This window comes from Mustela nigripes, chromosome 5 (genome assembly GCF_022355385.1).
Source record: "Mustela nigripes isolate SB6536 chromosome 5, MUSNIG.SB6536, whole genome shotgun sequence".
NCBI lineage: Eukaryota > Metazoa > Chordata > Mammalia > Carnivora > Mustelidae > Mustela > Mustela nigripes.
Genome location: NC_081561.1, coordinates 102,714,738 through 102,734,172, shown reverse-complemented (window position 1 = coordinate 102,734,172; position 19,435 = coordinate 102,714,738). Strand labels below are relative to the sequence as shown.

The following is a 19,435-nucleotide window of genomic DNA, read 5'->3' as shown; positions in this document are numbered from 1 at the left end:
AAAAAAAAAAAAAAGAAAGGGAAAGAAGCAAAGCCAAACTGGAACTGATTAATAGGAGCTTGTGGGCTAACAGAAGCCTTGGTGAGTTCAAAGGGCAGACTTCGGTTATGTGTGTTATGCTACCTTTTATGTGTTAACTTGTCTAGGCCATGGTACCCTATTTCTAATCAAACACTATTGTAATGCCTTTCTGTGAAGGCATTTTTGGGGGATGGCATTAAAATTTAGATTAGTGAACTTTGAGTAAAGCAGATTGCCCTCCATAATGTGGGTTGGTTTCATCCAATCAGTCAAAGGCCTTAATAAAAAGATGCCTCCCCAAGGCAGAGGGAATTCTGACAGCAAGCTGTCTTAGACTTAAACTGTGACTATTCCCTGTGTTTCCAGCCTGCTGTCCTACTGGTGTCATCTGTTTGTGCTGTCCACTCCCTAATTTATTAGTTGAAATCCTAATTACAAAGATGATGGTTTTAAGAAGCGAGGTGTTTAGGTGATGCTTAGATCACATGGGTACAGTCTTCATGATGGGATTAGTGCTTTATAAAGGAGACCCCACAGAGATTCCTAGCCCCTTCTACTGTGTGAGAACACAGCAAGGCGGCACTGGCTAAGAGCCAGGAAGAGGACCATCCTAAGAATGCTGGCACCTTGATCTTGGACTTCCTAGCCTCCAGAACTCTAAGCAATAAATTTCTGTTGTTTATAAGCTATTTTGTTATAGCAACCTTGATGGACTAAGACACCTACCCTCCATAGTTTGGACTTAATCAGCCTCCACAACTGCATGAATTAATTCCTTAAAATAGACAGACCTACATACTTATCTATCCATACATCCTTCCTCCAACCACATACTGTATGTTGTTTCTCTAGAGAATTCTGAGACAATATAGAATAGTGGAGAGGGAGCCAGCATGGAAAGCTATGGGCACAAAAGGGAACTTCTGAGGTGAGAATTAAAAAGTAAAGGAGCTCCAGGTGACCATATATATATTTTTTTAAACATAAATGGAAATAAAAGCCATTGAAATTGAGGAAATTGAGAGTAGGTTGTTGGTTGGGCCATTTCTCAGATTAAACGGTTAAGGAACAGAGTAAAAAGAGAGTAAAATGAGTAAAATGGTGAGAGTCAGGTGTCCTAGGACTATGGTGAGGTGACCAGGAAGAGGTGACAGAGAAAAATGAAGAAATATGGGAATCCAGATGGTATGAGCTTACAAACAAATGGGATTTTCAATGACAGTGGAACAGTGGTCTGGAAGGAAGTTGGTGACTCCAAAAAGATACAATTTTTTTTTTGTCTTTAATAATTTTTATTTTTTATAAACATATATTTTTATCTCCAGGGGTACAGGTCTGTGAATCACCAGGTTTACACACTTCACAGCTCTCACCAAAGCACATACCCTCCCCAATGTCCATAATCCCACCCCCTTCTCCCAAGCCCCCTCCCCCCAGCAACCCTCAGTTTGTTTTGTGAGATTAAGACTCACTTATGTTTTGTCTCCCTCCCAATCCCATCTTCTTTCATTTATTCTTCTCGTACCCACTTAAGCCCCCATGTTGCATCACCACTTCCTCATATCAGGGAGATCATATGATAGTTGTCTTTCTCTGCTTGACTTATTTCGCTAAGCATGATACGCTCTAGTTCCATCCATGTTGTCGCAAATGGCAAGATTTCATTTCTTTTGATGGCTGCATAGTATTCCATTGTGTATATATACCACATCTTCTTGATCCATTCATCTGTTGATGGACATCTAGGTTCTTTCCATAGTTTGGCTATTGTGGACATTGCTGCTATAAACATTCGAGTACACGTGCCCCTTTGGATCACTACGTTTGTATCTTTAGGGTAAATACCCAATAGTGCAATTGCTGGGTCATAGGGCAGTTCTATTTTCAACATTTTGAGGAACCTCCATGCTGTTTTCCAGAGAGGTTGCACCAGCTTGCATTCCCACCAACAGTGTAGGAGGGTTCCCCTTTCTCCACATCCTCTCCAGCATCTGTCAGCATCTGTCATCTGCTACTTCTCCGCCAAAAAGATACAATTTTTATAAAGTGAATGTGGAACAGAATATGTTTCCTCTTCAAGAGGTATTGCAAGGCAAGTGATATGGATGACAACAGATTTGCCCATTCACTGAAAACAGCTCCCAAAGTCTATCTAGAAAGGGTTCAATGGCAATACTATGACCTGTAAGGTAAATTATGGACTCATTTGGAAGTTGAATTTGCTAGTATTTTTACTTCATATATGTTTTGGGTTAATAAAATTAACAAGTTTTCTAAAAATGCTTGTATTCACACTGCTTAGGTAAGCAAAAAAAGAAAGCATCAACTTCCTATAGATTACTATATTGGTGTAGCTACAGGATGGAAATTCCCAAGGGCCAACTACCCATCCCTATCAACCCGATGGTCTCACTGAAACAAAAGTATGACTGCCTTTGCAGTGATTATAAGTGTGTGAAAAGAATTAAGAAATGGGAGTTAACGACACAATCTCCTGGCCCCTTTAGCTATTCCCTTTCCCTTTGCATAGTCCTGATTTTTAGTGACCAAGTCTTCTCAAAGTCTTTTGTGAGGCTGAAAGCTACTCAAAGCACAATGATGTGTTTGCTCTAGCATCCATAAAAATGGTCCTTTGGGTTGTTTTCAGGTTCACTGCACTTTTTATCTTCTTTTAGTCTTATGCTCCTTTTCAACAATAGTTTCAATTTTCTTTCTAAGAAATAGTGACAAAGACATTCTGGGGACTTTAGAACATCTGACACTACAACTCAGTCCCTAGTGTTAAACTATTTTTGAGTGGCCTCAGGGGGCATGACTAGCTACAAGTGAGAAATATCACTGAAGGGTTGTCTGGTACAAAGAAATGTGCCACAACACCACAATTAAAAACTCTTCAAATTAATTTACATATCTCTGTTGTGAATTACTAAAATAAGACTCGACAGTTTGCTGTAGAAAATTTAGGAAATCAATCAACATATAATTATTGAGCTCCTACTATACAATAGATATCTTGATAAGTGTTATAAAAAATAAAAAGACATGTAAGACCTTTAAAACCTACTTTTAGAGATGTTGCAGAGTAACTGGGGAGAAAAACATGATCACAGGAAGAAGTAATAAATGAATAAATAAAATAGCATATGAGAACTGTTAAAGAATTAAAGAAATGGTTATGGGTTGGAGGCTTGAGAATGGCTTCATAAAGAAAATGAGATCTGAGAAATGCTTTGAAAGATGGATGAGAATTATTAAATTAAGGTTAGATAATTAAGAGAGATAATTAGATATCTCTAAGATAATTAGAGAAAAGCATGGATACACAAAGTACACAGAGAGAGTTTAACTATAGGGTTAATGTAATTAAGTTTGAACTCTATTATGCAGACACTGAAAAGCTATTGAAAAGTTAATATATAGAAATATGGAAGTAATAGATTAGGCAAATAAAAAAAAAATAGTGGCGTGACTGACAGAATTATATTTAGGATACTCCTGGCAAATATCCTGATGTTTGACCTTTGGCTAGTTACTCATATCTTTAAACCTGCATTTCTCATACCAAAACGAAACAAAACAAAACAAAAAGAAGAGTAACATAGTATCTTTCTCATCATGTTTTTGTGACAGTTAAGTAAAATATAAAGACAAAACACTTAGCACAGTGTCTGGATCAGAGAAAGATATAATAAAAATAATCATCATCATTAAATTGTTGTCAATAAATGTTTGAAAACAAGTGATGGAAGTGTAGATGAAATTAAATGGAAGGAAAAACAAAATATTGGCAAGACTAGTCTGGATGTAGGAGGCAACAGAGAAGGTGACATCAAAGTGGACTCAAGTTTAGAGCCTACAAAAGCAGATGGTATAGGTAGTATTCACGGAAAATAAGGCAGGTAGGAGAGAGGCGATTAATCAATCTTTCCATTACACTTCCTCTGAGAAGGGAGGGACTGGTATTCTCCTTAAGACCAGATCAGAAATGGGCAAACTCCCATAAAAGCCGTGGAGACTGAAGTGCGGTGAGACTAGTGGGAAGGGGAGTGCTCAGCAGTAGGCAATATGGTAGAAAGTTGCTGTCAAAGACATCCTGCGGGAAGTATCTGCCTCAGATCTGAAAGGTGAGGGGTGTATTGACTTCAAGAAGGCAACAGAAGGTTCCAAAGTTTCAGGGAAGTCAAGTGGCGGCCAAGATTTCAGAGACAGGCAGGTATTTTTTTCACTAAAGATGATTTTCCAGAGGAATAGAAAATTGGGACTTAAAGGAATAAGAAGAAGGAAGATTGTGCATTGAGAGGTATGATGGGATGATAGGTGAGTAAGAAGGAAAAATAAGAAACAGATAACTAAGTATAGGATAAAAACAGGCATGAGGACCGAAACAAACCTAGAACTGGAATAGAATAGAACAGCAGAGAAAGATCAGCAGTTCTAAGGCAAAAGCCTTCACTTTTCTTTTTAAAATTATATTTATAAATAAATATTCAATATATCTGGAAATATCTGTAAAATATGTATAGGTACAAGAAAAATAATAGAGATATATCTAAGTTCTATGGAGTTTATGAGGCCTTCTTTAAAGAAGACAAAATCATGAATACAAAATTAGATATAAAAAGGCATTAGGTATAAATACATAAAATTAGATATAAAAAGGAAATTGCTTTAAAATTTTAAGACAATAAATCACAAACATTATAAAGAAGGAGAAAAGTACAACAAACTCTACAAAATCCAGAAATACATATAATATTTATTTAGAGGTTTATTTTTGGTTTATTTTTAGTTGTATAAAGGAGAAATGCAGAGTTCCATAATATTTTCTTATTAGGGTTTCTACTTACAGAGTTTGCTCTAGCTCTGGATGTGATTTTGGTAAGAGACAGCTGTCAGGAGAAAGATACGTATGTATGAGGAAAAAATGGTAGGAAGTGGGACCACGCCCAGAATGCTTCATATTGGTACCAATGAAACAAAATAATGTGCAATTCTGGTTGAGATTTAGCCTCAACAGTGCATTGTTTTTTCCTGGAAATCCATCGTTTTTACAGTTAATAATGTCACGCATTTATACTTGCCACCTGTGCTAGAGTGTAATATACAATATACCGAGAAAGCATAGGTAGAGAAGTAGAGGAAGGAGGAAAAAATTGGTTCATAATGTGGAGTCTCTAATGACATTATCTTTCCTCATGCATGTCCTGGATAGGTAGTAGTGAAAACTGTAACAGATTTTATTAAAAAAAAGTATATTTATGTATAGTTGCACAATTTAAAATGAGATAAATATGGTGGGAAGGGAAAATGAAGTAGACTAATATGCTCTGGCAAGTAAAAATGTCTATCATATATTGTTACATATTTTAAAAACTTAGATTATAGAACAATGTGAATAGTATGATTGATTTTTGTGAAAAGGAACAGAGGAACACACACACACACAGACGCTTACATAAAATCGTGGTGCAATACACATACAACTTTTTTTTTTCTCCCGAACTATTTTTTAGTAGTGATTACAGCAGAGGAGTAGATTTGGTATGGAAGAATGGAAAAGTTGTTACTTTTTAATTAAATCCAATTGCTTTACTTTTTACTCTTTACAATGATAATTTATTTTATGGAAACAAAATGTAAAGACTAGAACTAAATATAGAGCAGTGTGGCAGACTGATTGAGCAGGAGAAAATGTTAGGTATCCTGTTTCTAAACTGCTTTTATTAGCTGCCTATGGCAGAGTATGTTATTTCATTAGACCTTATAATGAACGTACCCTGATATAAAACTTTAGAATAAAAATTGAAACAAAACAAAACAAAAAAATCCTGGGGGAAAAATCTATTCTATTTGTTAGCATTTATATCACTGATCAAACAATCATTAAATCCCAGGAATCAGCATCATATTAATTAGGTCATGATAACTAGTTCTAACTTTATCTTTTTTATTGGCTCATTTTCTGAATGCTTTTCTCATTGCTACTCATTCCTAATTATTTGTTAACTGACTCTTTTAATGTGTAACAAAGAATAAAATCTCCCTTCCTGGGGCACTTGCGTGGCTGACTCTTGATTTGGGTTCTGGTCATGATCCTGGGATCTAGCCTCATGCTGGCTCTGGGCTTAGCAGGAGGTTTGTTTTAGCTTCTCTCTCTCCCTCTGCCCCTCTCCCCCTCAAATAAATAATAAAAATCTTTAAAAAATATCTCCTTTCTTACAAAAAATTATTAGACTATAAAACAGTCAAAAATTGCTGTCACAATGCTCCTCTTTATGTATTCAAAGTGTTTTTCTGAAGGATATTGGGTTAACCATAGACTGTATTTTTTTTATTTTTTTATTTTTTGGTCAGAGAGAGGGAGCACAGGCAGACAGAGTGGCAGTCAGAGGCAGAGGGAGAAGCAGGCTTCCTGCTGAGCAAGGAGCCCAATGGGGGACTCGATCCCAGGACGCTGGGATCATGACCTGAGCCCAAGGCAGCCACTTAACCAACTGAGCCACCCAGGCGTCCCATAGACTGTAAATTTATTAATCACATTGAGTCAACCCTGAAACTGAATATGCAGTATATTTTAGAGTTTTAAATGTCTGTACTTCAGTCTGCATGGTGCTAAAATTTTACAGGGGAGTGGATGGTGGACACAAAGCTCTCCCTGGGGTACTAAGAAAAGAAAATGAACTGCTGTATGTGCAAGGGGCTTAAAAATAAAAGATACTATAGAAATAGTAGGAATTATTTCTATTACTTTAATAATTATTATTCTATCTTGACAAGGATTGGCTTCTATTTAAAGTCTTAGAATATTTCAATTTTATAGAATTCTATATAATTTTTTTCTTCTGTAAAATTTTTAATTAATATAAATTTACTTAATATAAATTACCTTTTCCATCCAGCATCCCTTGATAATTTTGTGCCTAGAAATCATATAACACTATAAGACAATAAAAATCATTGCCTTGGGTAAAATTTCTCTTAAAGAAAATGGTATGTATGCCCTTCCTAATGCCTACAATTCTAGTAGCAAATGAAGAAAAAAATATACATATATAAACAGACACATATTTATGTACGTAAGAACTTGTTTTATAAGTTGACTATAAAATAATGTCTAATCATTAAACACCATTATCTACAAATAATACTTAATGTCATAAGAAAATGCTCAGAATGGTAAAAAGATGGATATAAAATGATGGTAAGAGTTATGACCTAAATTTTGAACAGGTAAAGTGTATGGGGTATCTGTGTGCATAAACAAAATTTTAAAAGATTGGAAGGAAATAAACTGAACTATTCAGGATTTGTTTAATTGCTGGATTTTAGAAATGTTTAGCTTGCTTGCTTTCTTTCTTTCTTTCTTTCTTTCTTTCTTCCTTTCTTCTTTTTCTTTCCAAATTACTTATTTTTGAGCTTACATTATTTTATAGTCATATAACATGACATATATGAATTTATATAATTTCTGCCAAAATGCCTTCTGACAGAAAAATACCATATAAAATTGCCTCTTTTTCCTTATGAGAGAAATTTTTTTTTAAATTTTAACTATAAATAAGAGAATGTTCTTGTCTCTCTGATCCAACAAAATAGTGAAGTATAAGGGTTAATTTCTTAACTAAGGATGTGAGAAGGCAACAGCAAGAAACCTTCACATTCATTTCAATAGACTCTCAGGTTTGGGACGCATTTGGAAATTTTACTTCCTTGACTTCCTCCAAAAAAACTCTATGGCAGTATACAATGGAAAGCTTCAAAAAAGATCATACTGAAATATTTGAAAATATTTGTAGCACAAATGGCAATATGACATCCCTTTATATGTATAAATACACTCACATAAATATTTGGCATCAGTAAGAAAAAAATAAATCCTTATATAATAGCAGGCAAAAGACATACATAAGAAATTCACAAAGAAATGCAAGTGTTCAATAGAAATGCTTTTCTTATAAGTGATCAAAATGCAAATTAAAACAAGACATCAACTTTGGACTTTCAGGCTGGCAGCTGTTAAAAAGGATAATACTCATATATTTGTGAAATTGGAGAATGGATCTGCTCACATAATTCTAGTGGGAATGATTAGAAATTAGCATAACTTTTCCTGATAACAAAATATTTATTGAAAGCATTTAAAAATTGTATATCCCCTTGACATACCAATTCTAATTTTGTAAAGAGTTTATTTATTTATTTGAGAGAGAGTGAGCACACACACGCATGCATGAATGGGGGGAGGGGCAGAGGCAGAGGGAGAGGAAGAAGCAGACTCCCAGCTGAATGGAGAGCCCCACATGGGGCTCAATCCTAGGACCCTGGGATCATGACCTGAGTCAAAGTCAGACACTTAATGATTTATCCACCCTGGTGCCCCAGCAATTCTAATTTTTATCTCAAATAAATAATTGAAAACATTCATAAATAAAGCTTATGCAAGAATGTTTATAGTCATTGAGAACTATAAATGTATTAAAATCTCATCAAATGATCCAGTAATCACATTCCTGGGTGTGTTTGTCCTACGGAAATAAAAATTTACATTCTCACACAAAAACCTGTATATATTTATAGCAGATTTATTTGTAGTAACTAAGTAGTAGAAACAACTCCAAAGTCCTTTCAACTGGCAGAGAAATGAATAAAGTATGGCACATTCATTCAGTGGAATACTATTCAGCAACTAAGATGAACGATATATTAATACATGCAACAACTTAGATGGATCTTATGGGTGTTGTGCTAAATGAAAAACACCAATCACAAAAAATGGCACATTGTTTGATTCTATTTATTTAACATTCTTTAAGTGCCAAATTAGAGATTTGGAGAATGGATCAGTGATTTCTAAAAGTCAGAATTAGAGGTAAGAGTGTTACTGTTAAAGGACATGAAGAATTTTCTTTGTGGTACTGGAATAGGTCTATGTTCTGACTGGGGTAATGGTTACACAAATCTATGCATGTGATAAAATTGGACAGAATTGCACACAAATACACACATGTAATGCACATAAATGAGTTTCTATAAAAACTGGTGAAATCCTAATAAGGTCTGCTGTTTAGTTAATAGCAAAACAAATGTCAGTTTCCTAGTTTTGATAGTAATCAGTAAGGTGTCAACATTGGGGAAAGCTGCCTGAAAAGTATATGAAAACTCTACTATTTTTGCACTTTTTGTGAGTCTAGAGTTACTGTAAAATAAAAGGTTAAAAAAAATGCTACAGAATCTGATACTGATACTGAATCTGATACTGAGGGATCCAGTTCCCATCAACATTTCTGCTGCTGCTCCGAAGAAATGCATGGTATGATACTACCAGGAAGTTCACAAACTATATAACCATTAAAATAAGGAATGACTTCATGATTGCTAACTGAAACTCTGCAATAATAAACTCATTAAAATCAACATTATTTAAAGGAAGGATACTTTGCATCTGGTGACTAGAAGAAGGAGCAAAGTAAAAGACACTGCCATAGAAGAAACACAATGTATTGTTTCCATCAGTGTTGCATTTATTATTGTTATTTTTAAATCTTGGTACTTACTTGAAATGTAGATCTTTTTCATCCCTCTCAGCTTTCAATGCCACTTAAAAAAAAATCCTAGGATGGTATTATCATGCTCTAATTACAGTTGAGGGCACAGTGACATGTGACTGTGCTATAATAACTAAAGCCCTGGAGCGCCCTTATATTCCATTAAAAATGACCTTAGCTTTGGATCACAGAGCTTTGAATTGATTTGGCTTTTTTGTGGTTCCTCTCCATAGGTCTGCTTCCTCATACAGGGTGATGCACTGAATCATGACACATGAGGTGGGGGAGGGTCAGTGAAATTAACTATCTTTCCCGTGAGAAATAATTCATCATTCAGCATTTGCTATTAACATACCTCTGTTGTGAATAAATGAAGTCACATGAAGTGTATGGAAGTTGTGAAGCAGAAGGGCATTATATAAATATCATTAACTGTTCATGAAGGAGACAACAATTTTTTCATCTGCAAATAGTAGGTATTTGGGCAACAAAAAAGGAGATGTTGATAAGTTTGGTTGCTATATAGAAATGACTCTGCTTGCTTTTATGAAGTATCTTTTTGAGGCTCATTTAAATTTTGTTTTCTCTCTGTTTCAATAGGGTCCTTTGAAAACAATGATTAATACTGGACTTGATTATGCCCTGTAGTAAAAAGACTTCCCAGATTTCTCCAGAATTAAGAAGATTCCTTTGTTCTTAGCATAGGCATTAGGGGTCTCATCTCACTTTGTCTCTGCACTGGATTTCCATTTGGGGAAAAAAACCTAGAAGAGGTTGTGTGCTGGGATCATTCAAATCAGTCTAAAAAGAAGTATCTACGAAGGGTTCACTGCAAGTCAGATTTTGTGCTGGACAATGTGATGGGGACACAATATGAATGGGAAAACCAGTGATTCTTATCTAGCTTAGAACGTACATTTGAACCAAAGGGGACATGTACCAATATGTTCACTGAAGTACTATCTATAATAATGACCTGATGTCTATCAATAAGAGACTGGCAAAATAAACTATGAGATATCCATACAATGGAAAATCATCCATTTTTTGTAAAGAGTGAGGTAGGTTTGTATGTGGAAAAGTGTCGAAGACCTTTGATGTTAGAGGAAAACTATACAAAGTGAAACATTCAGTATAGTACTCTATGTAAACACACACAAAACTACGTATTTTCTCCATAAGCATTAGATGCATAGGAAACAACCCTGGAAGAATACCCTTCAAAGTAGGTCTCCCTACTGCACAGTGGCAAGAGTGTTATTCCTACTGGAGGCAGGTTATTCAGTGACAGTCTGGCAGCCATCACTGATGGCCCTACATCAACCTGATGACTGGTTAGCCCAGGGGAGTGAAGGAGACCAGGATTAAAACTAATTGTCGGGGCGCCTGGGTGGCTCAGTGGGCTAAGCCGCTGCCTTCGGCTCAGGTCATGATCTCAGGGTCCTGAGATCGAGTCCCGCATCGGGCTCTCTGCTCAGCGGGGAGCCTGCTTCCCTCTCTCTCTCTCTCTGCCTGCCTCTCCATCTACTTGTGATTTCTGTCAAATAAATAAATAAAAATCTTAAAAAAAAAAAAACCTAATTGTCAAATAGAGCCTTAGGAATTATCTACAGCATTTTTATTCTTAAAGATGATTAGTGAAATGTACATTATATATTAATTTAAAAGTAATGAGTGATTACTGCTGTCTAGTGCTATCAATCCAGAGGAGAAACAGAACATACTCAAATAATTCTAATACAAAACACATTGTGGTCAGTGCTATCGTTATATCCAAACTATGTGTGGTAGGAATATGAAAGTGGAAGGGATCTGTCCTTCTACTACTTGGAGGAGGAAGGGTTTAGTGAAAGTGTCCTTAATGAAAAACAAACAAACAAACAAACAAAACTTTCTACTGTATAGCATTCTGGGCTTTGGGTTTATCATTAGCTGGGAAGACTGGGCAGCTCTGGTAGTATCACTAGTTTTTATCTGCCAGTTCAACCATATTAAAATCCAGGGGGTGAGAGGAAGATGCTAGAAGGAGAACCAGAGGCAAGATTCTAGCCTGTATTAATTAGGAGTGGTTTATTTGCAATTAAAACTGACCCTAGCTACTAAAACCAAGAGGAATGAATTGGTTGGATATTCATGGAGCTTATGGTATCAGTGGAGGCTGGAAGACTGAACTTGGAAAATATAGGTAGGTAGCAAGCATCTTGAGACAGTAAGAGTAATGCTGGTGATGGAAGAGAGCACAAAACCTTTCATTTAGCAATAACAATAGTGGCGAGAGTAGGCATCTTTGTCGTGTTCCTGATCTTAAGGGAAAGGCTGAGAGCCTTATCATTGAGAATTATATTCATTGTGGTTCTTCACAGAAGGATTTTATGAAATTGAGGAATGTTCCCTCTATTCCTATAATCTGAAGAGTTTTATTCAGGAAAGGATGCTTTATTTTCTCAAATGCTTTTTCTGCATCAATTGATAGGACCATGTGGTTCTTGTCTCTTCTCTTACTTACGTGTTCTATCATACTGATTTGTGAATGCTGAGCCACCGTTGCATCCCAGGGATAATACCCATCTGGTCCTGGTAGATAATCCTATTAAAGTACTGTTGGATCCTATTAGCTAGGATCTTGAGAATTTTGGCATCCATATTCACCAGGGACATTGGTCTGAAATTCTCCTTTTTGATGGGGTCTTTGCCTGGTTTTGGGATCAAGGTCATGCAGGCCTCATAGAGTCTGGAAGTTTCCTTCTGTTTCTATTTTTTGAAACAGCGTTAAGAGAATAGGTATTATTTCTTCTTTGAATCTTTGGTAGAATTCCCCTGGAAATCCATCAGGCCCTGGTCTCTCGGTTTTTGGGAGACTTTTGATCACTGCTTCAATCTCGTTACTGGTTAACTGTCTATTCAGGTTGTCAATTTCTTCCTGTTTCAGTCTTGGTAGTTTCTAGGTTTCCAGGAATGTACCCATTTCTTCCATGTTGCTTAATTTATTGTCATATAACTGCTGATAATAATTTCTGATAATCGTTATTTATCTCCTTGGTGTTAGTTGTGATCTCTCCCCTTTCATTCATAATTTTATTAATTTGGGCCCTTTCTCTTTTCTTTTAGATAAGTCTGGCCAGTTGTTTATCAATCTTATTAATTCTTTCATAGAACTAGCTTCTATTTTGGTTGATCTGCTCTACTGTATTTCTGGTTTATAATCTATTGATCTCTGCTCTAATCTTAATTATTTCCCTTCTCATGCATGGTTTAGGTTTAATTTGCTGTTGATTTTTCAGATCTTTAAGGGGTAAAGTTTGTATATTCGGGTTTCTTTGCAGATGACATGATACTTCATATGGAAAACCCAAAAGACTCCATCCCCAAATTATTAGACTCATACAGCAATTCAGTAATGTGGCAGGATACAAAGTCAATACACAGAAATCAGTTGCCTTCTTATACAATAACAATGTAACTGTAAAAAGAGAAATTAGAGAGTTGATTCCACGTATAATAGCACCAAAACCCATAAGATACTTTGGGATTAACCTAACCAAAGAAGTTAAGAATCTATACTTGAGGAACTACAGAACACTCATGAAACAAATTGAAGAAGACATGAAAAAGATGGAAAATCATTCCATGCTCATGGATCAGAAGAATAAACATTGATAAAATGTCTATGCTGCCCAGACCAATCTATACTGTCAACACCATCGTGATCAAAATACCAACGGCATTTTTCAAAGTACTAGAACATACAATCATAAAATTTATATAAAACCAAGAAAAGACACTGAATCATCAGGGAAAAGCTGAAAAAGAAAAACAAAGCTGGGGCATCACGTTGCCTAATTTCAAGCTGTAATACAAAGCTGTGATCACCAACAGAATGGTATTGGCACAAAAACAGACACACAGATCAATGGAACAGAATAGAGAGCCCAGATACAGACTCTCAACTCTGTGGTCAATTAATCTTCGACAAAGCAGGAAAAAATATCCAATGGAAAAAAGTCTCTTAAATAAATGGTACTGGGAAAATTGGACATCTATATACAGAAGAATGAAACTCGACCATTCTCTTACACAATACACAAAGATAAACTCAAAATGGATGAAAGACCTCAATGTGAGACAGGAATCCATCAAAATCCTAGAGGAGAACATAGGCAGTAACCTCTTAGACATCAGCCACAGCAACTTCTTTCAAAACACATCTCCAAAGGCAAGGAAAACAAAAGCTAAAATGAACTTTTGAGACTTCATCAAGATAAGGAGACAATCAACAAAACAAAGAGATAACCCAGGGAATGGGAAAATATATTTGCAAATGACACTACAAACTTTCATTTGGCTGATATCCAAGATCTATAAAGAACTTCTCAAACCCAACAGCCGAAAAACAAATAATCAAGTAAAAAACTGGGCAGAAGTCATGAACAGACACTTCTCTAAAGAAGACATACAAATGGCTAACAGACACAGGAGAAAACGTTCATCATCATTAGCCATCAGGAAGATTCAAAATCAAAACCACATTGAGATACCACCTCATTCCGGTTAAAATGGCAAAAATTGACAAGATAAGAAACAAGTGTTGGAGAAGTTGTGGAGAAAGGAGAAGCCTCTTATACTGTTAATGGGAATGCAAGTTGGTGCAGCCACTTTGGAAAACAGTGTGGAGATTCCTCAAGACATTAAAAATAGAGCTACCCTATGACCCAGCAATTGCACTGCTGGGTATTTACCCCAAAGATACAGATGTAGTAAAAAGAAGGGCCACCTGTACCCCAATGTTCACAGCAGCAATGTCCACAATAGCCAAACTGTGGAAAGAGCCAACATGCCCTTAAACAGACAAATGGATAAAGAAGATGCAGTCTATATATGCAATGGAATATTACCCAGCCATCAGAAAGGATGAATACTCAACTTTGGCATCAACATGGATGGGACTAGAGGAAATTATGCTAAGTGAAATAAGTCAACCAGAGAAAGTCAATTATCACATGGCTTCACTTATTTGTGGAAAATAAGGAATAGCATGGAGGACATTAGGAGAAGGAAGGGAAAAATGAAGTTGGGGGGTGGGATTAGAGTGGGAGAAGAACCATGAGAAACTATGGACTCTAGGAAACAAACTGAGGGTTTAGAAGGTTGGGAGGGTGGGGGAATGGGTGAACCTGGTGATGGGTATTAAGGAGGGAACAGATTGCATGTGTTACATGCAAACTATGAAACATGGAACACTACATAAAGCTAATGATGTACTATAACATTGGTGTATGGTGACTAATATATCATAATTAAAAAAAAGTAGCAACAACAACGTAAATGTGAATAAAATCAAGTAATGCCATCATCTTTGTACCATATTAATTCTGATCTAGATTAGGTCACATATATTTGGTTGCCAGAGGTGGGAGAGAGAGAAAACCATGTCCCCAGCTTCCACAGTGGATGGTGGGACATCCACAAACACAGCACTATTGGAGTCCCCCACAATAGGAATGGGGTTGGCAAGTTGGAGATCCCAAAAGGACTAGTGGTTATTAACTGGGCACCTAATAAGGACAAGTTACTGTTCTTAGCACTTTATATGGGCTTTATTTAATAGTCACAGTAACTTTATGAGTTAGGTACTATTATCATTACCATTTTACCATTTTACAAATAGGGTTATGTAATTTTTTCAGCATTGCAGAAATACTGACTTGATAGTTTGACTCCTGAGTCTATATTTTTAATGACTTGCTAAGGCAGATGTGAAGATAATGCAGATAATGCAGATGTCAATTCCTTGACTTTCCCCCCACAACTCCCCCAGGAATCTGGAACACTTCATAACATTGAATCAGAAATGTGTGGGATACATTATCCTTAAAGAAACCCAAAAGGTTTTCACAGCTGTAATCTGTCATACCTCCAAACTCACGGTGAGAAAATATTTTGATTCTTATTTTTCCAATATTAAAGGAGTCAATTGTGAATCATAGGACCTTCCCAAATGTTCTCATTGAAGATCTAAATTGAGATAAAAACTCATAACCAATGAATTAATAAGTAATCAATTCATTCCTCTAGTCAGGAAATTATAACTTCCTCTTTCAGTGAGGTTTCTAGAACCAGTCTCCATTTAAAATATATACTATAAACTATAAATCAGAAAGAGTCATCAATCCCCCCTGTTTAAAACAGCCCAGTGGCTTCCATCATATTAAGGATAAAACCTTAATTCCTTACCATGACTATGAAGATTACAGGATTCTGCCCTGCCTTCCACTCTCTCCTATGTTCTTTGTTTTCCCGTTGTTCCCAAATATTCTACATGAGTTCCTGTCTTTGGCCTTGAACCATTGTTCCCTCTGCTTGGGATGCTCTTCCACTAGTCTTTATATGGCTGATTCTTGCCCTTTAGCTCTCAAATTAAGACACCTCAAAGACAACTTTCCTTCCCACCCAAACTAATGTAATCTTCCCTCCATGTCCCTTCACCATGTGTTAATTTCCTGATAGCACAGCCTGGAATTTTCTTGTTATCTGTTAGTCTATTATTGAGTGATGAATTCCCTTTTCTAAAATGTAACTCCAGAAGGGCATCATTCTCCAAAGCCACAACGTATGCAAATGTTCACTGAATAAATTATTTCCAGTTTATGTAGGTTTTCTCCTTCCCCCTCAAAGGTCAAGTAATTGTAGTATAGTAAGTCAATATAGGACTCGGAAAAATTTCCTTACTTTTATAGTTCAAAAAGCTGGGATGAAAGATAAAGTAACCTCCCTGAGTTAATAGCAAACATGGACTAAAATCTGTTTTTTTTTTTCCCCCCACCTCCAGAAGAGAGCTCTTTCAGTATATTGTGCTGCTTACACTAAATGAAGAGCTGAGGTGATCTATGATTTATAACCTCTGTGGTCATCATCCATGAGAGGCCACCATGAGCATGCTTACGCAGAGGTGTTACCTCTCTAATATATTAACACTAGGATAGTTGGGCACCTGAAATGATGACAGTGACAGGTCCATGTGCTATTCACTATTTAAGAGCTTGGCACTTACTAATCTACAGAATCCTCATACAATTCCTATTAAGTAGATACTATTATTATATCCATTTGTAGATGGGGAATTTGAGGCACAGATATTAGGGAACTTGCCCAGGGCCATACAGCTAGTAAGTTGTGCTGTTAGCATTCAAATGCAGGTGGTCTACTTCAAAGCCCTCACTCTTAACCATTAATAATATTCTGCCTGCTCTGGCTATAAGGCACAATTTGTCCTTCAAAACACCAAATCAGTGAGTTTCCACCGAGACTAACTAGGTAAGAAGAATCCTGGGTGAACCTTGAGGCAAACAGAGATCAGTAGCACAGTTTTTATCAATGCGGTATTGGCAGAACTGTTTTGCTTTTTAAGGCCTTAATTTTCTTTGTACATTAGTCTTCCATAAACAGCAATAAAAGAAAGAGAACAAACACCACTGAATCACCAGCTTCCAAGGTACTGAGTGGTGCTTTATTGACGGCAGGTGTATGAAGCTTCCTGGAACATGCTGTTTACAAATAAAGACATCTTTCTGGCATTAAGAATGGAGAATGTGTGACCCTACTGGTCAAGGAGCAAGACACACTTGAATAACTGATTAAAGATTAATGGTTTCTCTACTGCTCTATGCAGGTCAGAGTGTTTTGTTAAAATTGCTCTCTGAAGACAGAGTTGGCAGATGGATTACAGGGAAGGCACTGCACAGGGAGAGTCTCAAGCAACAGAGCAACAAAATCTCTGTCACCTGATTGGGAGAACGCATTCCCTTTAGATCAAGAATGTCCATTTCCTGACTGAATGGGGACAATTTCCTAGATTAGAACTCTTCCCACAATCTCCTTCTCAATTCCATTAAGTTTATTGACTTTCCATTCTGATTACTACTAAAATTTAAAAGCAATCAATCAGAGATAGAGCGTCCAGAAGGCAGCAGAATTTCAGATATAAAAAGAAATAAACTGGGTTCAGGAATATCAGAGTGCAAGTGGGTATCTGGATTAAATATTTCATTGGCAACATAGGTTGATGATGTATCTTCCTCATACCCATTTGCTAAGCCCAAAGGTTTGTAAGTTTTGAAATTTCTTAGCACAGCATGGACTGCTTTGATAATGAAGTCTGACCACAAAATTGATACTTTTACTTCATAGACCCATTTCAAATGGACTAATCTAGAAATGATGAGTAGATTTGTTTCTCTGATTTTTTCTGCAGAGGTACAGACCTGTTGATACTCCGAAAGATTGCTAGCTGGACATAGTTAGGGATACATGGTTCAGAAAGGTGGTGTCAAATCTGCTTGGGGTTGAACCTTCATTAAAATACTTTAATCTGCATTACTGTATAGCTAAACACATCCAGACCTTACTTATGGAAATTGTTACTTCTCAGTTGTTTTTTTTTTTTTTTAAGTTTTAATTTAAATTCCAGTTAGTTAATAAACAGTGTAATATTAATTTCAGGTATACAATACAGTGATTCAACACCTGCATACAACACTCTGTGCTCATCACAGCAAGTGCACTCCTTAATCCCCATCACCTATTTAACCCATCCCCCCACCCACTTCCCCTCTGATAACCACCAGTCTGTTTCCTATAGTTAAGAGTCTTATTCTTGGTTTGTCTTTCTCTCTTTCTTTTTTTCCCCTTTGTTCATTTGTTTCTTAAATTCCACATATAGGTAAATTCATATGATATTTGTCTTTCTCTGACTGACTTACTTCATTTAGCATAATACTCTAGCTTCATCCATGTCATTGGAAATGGCAAGATTTCATTCTTTTATGGCAGAACAATATTCCACTGTGGATATATCTATACCAAGATATAGATATATCTTCTTATCCATTCAGCAGTTGATGGACACTTGAGCTGTTTCTATAATTTGGCTGTTACAAATAATGCTGCTATAAACATAAATATCAGGGTACAGGTACAGGTATGCCTTCAAATCAGTATTTTTGTATTCTTTGGGTAAATACCTAGTAGTACAATTTCTGGATTATAGAGTAGTTCTATTTTTAACTTTTTGAGGAACCTCCATGCTGTCTTCCAGAGTGGCTCCACCAGTCTGCATTCTCACCAACAGTAAATGAGGGTTCCCCTTTCTCTGCATCCTCACCAACATTTGTTGTTTCTTATATTGTTGATTTTAGCCATTCTAACAGGTGTGAGGTGATATCTCATTGTAGTTTTGATCAGTATTTCCCTGATGATGAGTGATGTTGAGCATTTTTTCATGTGTCTGGTGGCCATCTATATGTATTTTTTGGGAAAAAAAAGTCTGTGTGCTCTGCCCATTTTAATTGGATTATTCATTATTTGGGTGTTGAGTTTTAGAAGTTCTTTATAGGGGTGCCTGGGTGGCTCAGTGGGTTAAAGCCTCTGCCTTAGGCTTGGGTCATGATCCCAGGGTCCTGGGATCAAGCCCTGCATGGGCTCTGCTCAGCAGGGAGCCTGCTTCCTACTCTCTCTGCCTGCCTCTCTGCCTACTTATGATCTCTGCCTGTCAAATAAATAAATAAATAAAACCTTAAAAAAAAAGTTCTTTATAGATTTTGGATATAACCCTTTATCAGATATGTCATTTGCAAATATCTCCTCCAATTCCATAGGTTGCCTTTTAGTTTTGTTGATTATTTACTTCGCTGTGCAGAAGCTTTTTCATTTGATGTAGAGTCAACAATTTATTCCTACATTTATTTCCCTTGCCTTAATTTTCTTAATTAAATAAAAATTTCTTAATTTTTAACTCATAACTACATAACTCCCTTGCTTTAGGAGACATATCTAGAAAGAAGTTGCTATCACTGATGTCAAAGAGGTTACTGCCT

The 19,435-nt window shown here is 36.3% G+C and overlaps 1 long non-coding RNA gene across 5 annotated transcripts in view; it reads right to left on the bottom strand.

Moving 5' to 3' along the window:
- Positions 1–19,435, bottom strand: part of LOC132018259 (uncharacterized) — a 213,124-nt gene that overhangs the window by 156,309 nt on the left and 37,380 nt on the right. The window contains exon 4 of one of the 5 annotated variants that reach the window (XR_009404493.1): positions 4,828–4,910. The exons of the other annotated variants lie outside the window; for them this stretch is intronic. This is a non-coding gene — a long non-coding RNA (uncharacterized LOC132018259). Of the gene's footprint in view, positions 1–4,827; positions 4,911–19,435 lie in introns of those variants that run through there. 5 annotated transcript variants of the gene reach the window in all.